The following is a 6628-nucleotide window of genomic DNA, read 5'->3' as shown; positions in this document are numbered from 1 at the left end:
GCCTTTCTGGGGGAGAAAATGGGGCGATTTATGGAATAATTATATAAAGACAGCACCATCCTGTGTGTCTGTCGCCGTGATTTATTATAGTTACACAGAAAATTGGCTGCTTGGGCCATAAAAGATGGCTGCAGGCAAACCTGGACCCCTTTGCTTTCCTGTTTGCCACTCCACACACACAAACCCAATGAATTAACTCCGCAAATTTGCAGTAATGACCCATCATTTCTATTTTAAAAGAGGTGCCAGAGTAAAGGTGCTGTGTGGAGCAGTTCCTCAGACACAGCCACATTCACTGGCCCTGCTGCTCAGCCATGGGCTGGCTGTTGACATGGGAAGCCTCTGCAGCCCCCCTGGCTCCTTTGCTGATGTTCAGCAGGGTCTGAGGGCACTTTGTTTCATTCCATCCAGGGTTATCTGGATCACTGAAGGTTTTTTGCAGTACCTCTTGCCTCCCCTCTGGCTGTTCCACCTTTGATGTGCTCCTGCTATTTTCCACCCTCCTTCCATTCGCTGCCCACAATTATCATTTTGCATTTGTCTATATCCAGCTGCATTTTCCATTTACCACTTCACTTGGCTAAAAAAAATCCCATTCCATTTTGTATCAGACCAGGTGGCTTCTACTGCTTTCCCCACACCACACTCCTTTGAGTCACTTCCATTTATGCTAAAATAACTTCAGCAACCAAAGGTGCTGTTAGCTGCAAGGGCAGAGACTCTGCTTAATAGGGGACCAGAAAGGATGAAAATTAACTTCCAGTTGCAAGGACGAGAAGATTTGGGCATTTTCATTCCTCCTCAACACTTAAGACTGTAGGTCACCCAGGGCTGGGAATTCATTCTTCCAGAGATGTTTCATCATGGGAAAATCTTCCAGTTATGGCAGAGGAACTTCTGAGTAAAAGCCTGAACTAATAAAAAAATGGTGTTAAAAGGTATAAAATGGCTGAATTGCACAGAAATGTTTAAATTTGTCCTTTGCTAATGGGGAAACTCTGCGTAATACAACCAACCTCCAGCAGAAGAGTCAGGTCTGGCCAATAAAAGATGAGAAACAAAAATAGTTCTGTATATAGAAAAAAAGTAACTTTTAGTTCAATGCAGTTTCAAGCTGCATTGGAAAGAGTTTGGTTTCCTTCTAGAACAACCTGTATATAAAAAAATACAACCATTTTTTAAATTTAGTACAAGGTCATAGTCTGGCTGCAAAGAAAAGTAAACCTTGATGTCAAATACAGTGATGAAATTGGGATAATTGAAAATGATAATCCTGAAAATCATGTCTGAAAGCAAAACCAGCCCATGGTCCCACAGTGGCAGAGCACAGTTTTTGGGAGGAAATAACCACCCTGGGATGCTTTGCCCCCTGGATTTTAGGGTCTGGAGTGGCCTGGGGTGTGTTTGCACCTGCCTGTGGGCATGAAGCTGCTCCAGCCAGAACAGATGAGACAACCCAAGATGGAAAGGACACGGGCTGGGATCCTTCCAGGGCTGAAGAGCATGCCCTGCTGGGATGGAAAGGCTCTGGGAATGTGTTTACAGCCCAAGGCCAGCAGCAGGGCTGGGGCTGCCTTTCCTGGTCCCGACTGATGCAATACCCAGCCAGAGCCGTGGACAGCTGCGGCACGGGAATGGGAATTCCTCCCGACCCAGAGAGTGCACAGCAGGGAAGAGCATAATCTCCGTGATTTACAGGCTGCAGCTCTAGTTTAAAATACATTAAACTCCAACTATTTAATTACTGGGCACTACCAAATCACAGAGACAGAGGAGTCAGTCACGTCTGCTAATGCCAACATTTATCATCCTATTTATCTACTCCAGCTTCTGAGACCCATATCGAATCACTTTCCTGTATTAGCTAATAACGGATGAGTTTATTCCTTGTACCTCTGGGCAGCCCTCGATGGATATTATCGCATTGCTGGCAGCACACATCCACCTAGGGAGAGATAAACTGGTTTAGAGCATATAAAGAATCGTAATCACCAGCCAAAACTCAAATCCAAATCAAAGCCTTTTTCCCTGCTGCCTCCTGCCCCCAGATACTAATTCTCACTAGAGAGTAAATGCAAACAGTGCTCAGCCTCTCTCTGGCTGAAAGGCTGAAAACCTCCTGATACTTCTGAGAAATCATTAAATACCTACATTTTATGGTTACAGACACAGAAAAATGAAGTGGCTGGCTGAGAATTGGGGAGCTCCAGCAACATGTGCCTGTCCTGCTCACCTGCACAGGGAGAGCAAAAATGAGCTGCTACAGGCATGGAGACAGAATGCCCATGAAAAAAAATCAGTAGGTGAAGCAAATTTATCCATGGAAACATACTGAGTGTTCAAGGAACAGCAAAAGGAGGGTGAGAAACTGCCAGCAAAGCTGCTCCTTGTGCTCAGCCTGTTTCCAGTAAAGTCCTGATCAACCCAGCAAGATCTCCCTTAATTTTCCCACTGGAAATGATATGCTTTTCATTTTGTTTGCTTATGCTGGTTTCCATAAGGGAAACAAGTTTAAATTGCTCTATTTGGAAACTTTCAGCAGTCCTATTTTCAGAAGAAATACTCAGCATCCTCTCAGCTTTGCACAGTTATCTGTCCTTCAGCTGAGCACGAAAAAAAGAGGCTTTCTCCTCTTCCCAGGGAGTCCAAAATAAGCATAGTAAAGCATATATCTTTTTTGCCACGGCAGATTTTGTTGCTGGTGCTTTTACTTACATCACTATGATGGTTACCTCATTATTGCTTATTTATTACAGCCTGTCAGATATATGTATATATATAAATCTGGTGGTTTATTGTTAACCCTATCACCCTCTAGCTAATTCTGTTAGCCAAGCAGGCAATCCTGCCTTTTGATGCTTGAAAAACCCAAATATGCTGAGCTCTGGCTGACTGGTTGTTATGGAAAAGGCAGCTACATAAGGAGAAGGGAAATCAGGGAAATTATCTGTGGATCTTTGCAAAGTCCCCTGGAAGAGTTCAGACATGAAGCTGTCTTAATTGATAGCATGGCCACTTAGGGGACCAGTATCCATAGAAACTCCAGGGCCCTGACAAGATGACAAACAACGCTGCGAGAGCCTAATAATAGCAGGAATAATGAGGTGTGGCCAAAAAAACCCAACAACAACAAGCCAGGCATCTCACGGTATCGAATGGGTGGGCCCAGCTAATGAAAGCCTGGCAGATCGCTGTGACGGCGGGAGGCAGGCGAAGCGCAACTGGAGGAGGGAAAAAATGAGTCGCCAAAGCCGGATGGGATTCCAATCCCAGGGAAAAATGCCGCGGCAGACAGTGCCTCTGGGGATGTGGTCGGGGAGCTCTGCTCTCCGTGTACATCAGCCATAAACTGGAAGCAATGTCACTGGGAGCATCTCACAGAACCCCATCGTGTTTTGGAAGAGTAACCCCATGGCCTGGCCTTGGGGATGGCGTTTCGGCCACCGCGGATGTCCAGCCAGGCTGGGACCCGAGGAGCCCTTGGGAACCGCGGCGGGTGGTCTCAGCCCCTTTTCAGAGCCTCTCACCGAGCTTTAATCACCTCTCGACCCAAGCTCGGCTCTTCCTGTGCCACTCGCGGCACAACTTTCCCAGGCGCACGGCGCCGAGCTCAGCCCTCGCCCGCCGCTCGGGGCTGCGCGCACGCCGCTCCCGGGGCGCATTGTACCGCCGCTCCTCATTGTTCGGGGAGCCTGACCTTTTTCTTAATTAGCTTAAAACCGCACAATAAAAAAAAAAAATTAAAAAGGGAGAAAAAGGAAGGAAAAAAAATAGAAGGAAAAAACCCCCTCGGTAAAAGCCAGTCGCAAATCAAAAGAGGCAACAGTGAGAGCAAGCAATGTGTCACCACAAGTGTCCGAGTCAATGGAAACCTTGTTAGGTGGGGAACAAGGGTCTGCGCTAACAAGCTCTTATCTGTGTTTTTGTTTTCTATTGAAGGTGCATGTCATTAGGAGGAGTGTTAACAAGAGCTCTCAATAGCTTCATATGGCCAATGGCCTCTGAATATTCATGAAGGTGTGAACAGAATGTGGGAAAGCGTGGAAGAAAAGGCAAGAAAAGCGGCAAGAGGGCTGATTGTGCCGGGAAGAAAGGAGCCAGGGCTCTGTGGGAAAAAGGGATCTTGAATCCCTCAAACAAGAGCGTATTCCCTAGGCAAAACCTGTCCTTCAAGCTGTGGGATGGTATTGATGGAGCCAAGGAGGTGGGATTTTTCTGAGCAGCGCTGGCAGGGAACCAGCTTCTGGCATTTGAGGTGACAGTGCTCAGGTTTTTTTGCAACTAAAATCACAGCAGCCACTGGCACCTGTTTTTGGAGATGTGCAACCTTCTCTCCAGGCTTATTGGATCACAGGAGGGATCCAGACGGTGGGTTTTGTTGGATGAGTGATACTGAAATGGGGATGAACTCACAGGGGAGAGAGAGGACAGGAGGCAAAGGAGCAAGTCTGGATTTTGCTCCAGCACCGCTGTATTCATCATGCCGAGGGGAACAACTCATCTGCACAGAACAGATGAGAATGGAATCACAGAATAAGAGACTGTTTCATTGGAAAGGAACTGTTGACATCATCTCATTCCACCCCCTTGCCATGGGCTGGGACACTTTCCACTATCCTGAGTCCCTCCAACTTGGCCTTGAACAGTTCCAGGGATGGAGCAGCCACAGCTTCTCTCAGCACCTCCATGGCCTCCTCTGGACTTGCTGCACATCCTTCTGATGTTGGGAGCCCCATACAGACACTGCATACCTGCTGCCCAGCACCTGCCCGGCCTCCTGCACCTCCCTGCATCCCCACCCCTAGAGAAATCCCTCATTTGCCTCTGGCAAGAGCCCAACAGGGCTTTCCAGGGGGCAGGCAGGATAAGGAAAGATGCTTCTCCTATACACCACCTATGTAGGCTGTGCAGCCACTGCTTCTGCTCCCTAATGGGGCCAGGGATTTCAGCTGGGCTGGTTTAACACAGAGCTCTTGCTCTGCTCATTTTGGAGCAAAATTATACTGCAGAGTTGCCTCTTCTTGAAAGGCTCCAATCTCGTGTGTCAGTGCCAGATAAATAGTTTTCATTCAACAAATCAATGAATAGAAACAAAGTACAGCAAAATAATGTCAAGTCATTTCACTGATAACGACAGCTGCTGGGCTGCATGGAGACAGGGAGAGCAGGAGGGGGTGCGGGGGAATAGATTAAAAAATGTAAAAAGCAATGAATCACAGCTGGGGGGAAAATCATAAAACCACAAGCCACCGCAGCTCCCACACAAACGTACACGGTATTTACTCATCTATTTCCAATGAAATTGCAAGTAGAATAGAAAGGAAAAGAGGGAGGGCAATGGTGAAAGCAAATTGTTCGAACTATCTTTGTTGGAAAAGCAAAAAGGGCTTTTCTTCCAGCAGGAAGCAAACAGCATGGCACCAGGAGCCAAGGGAGGGGATGCAGCCCTGGCCCTGCACCACTACTTCTTCCCACAGGTTCCTACCTTGCTGCTTTTGGGTGATCATTTCCTTGCTGCTGGTTTTCACCTTGGAGCAGTCTGTTGCTGTTTGCTTTCAAGAGACGAACTCCAGATCATGGGAATTCCCTGGGAAATGTGCAGCACTGCAGGGCCAGCCTGGCAGTGTTGCATGCCTGTGCTGAGGAGCTTGAGTGAATCAGCACTGGTTCTCCATAGGTCTGTTGGCAGGAGCAGTCTGGAAAATTATTATCCTGAGAAAGGACTTGATGCTGGGGAGGAAAACACAGCCCTTTAAACCCAGCTGCAATTTGCAGTTTTGTTATTGATTCTGTAAGATGAAGAGAAGGTTAATTGTGCTCAGGTTTTAAGTTCTTACAGGAAAGATTTTCTTGTTATCCTGTCCCAGACCAGCACTGTGACTCCAAACACTAAAAATATTCCATGACTTTAGCCCTGAAAGGACTTTGCTAAATCTTCACTCCTCTCTCAGGTCTCAGAAGCCTCCATGGATGCACACTGAGGATTGCAAACTGGGAACGTTGTGTAAGAATGGGGCAGACCATACACCAGTGATTTCCCCCCTCCTACACAGGGGGTGCTTCTCTGGGGTAAAAAACCAGGAATGAGTAAAAACATTATATGTGTCTGCCTTGAGCCCCTCCCAGACCTTCTGGGACAGCACTACAGGAACTGGGGTGCCTGCAAAGCCCATTCTGCTCAGAGAGACCAACAGGAGGCTGAGCACAAGGTGACTGCATGAAGGGACATCTCTTCCCCTGCACTGCCCATTCCACACACACAGGTCCCTCTGTCGGGCCACCAGGGCCACCCCCTCCCCCGTGGCACTTGTTCCACCTCGGCAAGGCTGCAGTGCAGTCCCTGGTGCGACAGCTCCGGCTGGTGGCTGCCGAGGGCTGCTAACAGCATTCACATGGAAACACTCAGGAGAGGGAACGTCATTGTGCCAAGGAAATGCCTGATCCTCCTGATGGTATCCATCTCCCAAACCACAAGGGACAGGAAGCATGGCAGATGCTTTTGTGGAACACCCGACGTGCATCAAACACACATCACTGCTGCTTTCCACAGCGCAACGAGGGCAGAGATTTAATTACACACAAGCTCTCCTAAATCAAGGAGAGAGACAGTTGAAAATAGGGTGGAAGA

The sequence above is a fragment of the Lichenostomus cassidix genome, chromosome 10 (genome assembly GCF_008360975.1).
Source record: "Lichenostomus cassidix isolate B80296 chromosome 10, HeHo_3.0, whole genome shotgun sequence".
Taxonomy (NCBI): Eukaryota; Metazoa; Chordata; class Aves; order Passeriformes; family Meliphagidae; genus Lichenostomus; species Lichenostomus cassidix.
Note: the sequence above shows the minus strand (reverse complement) of the source record.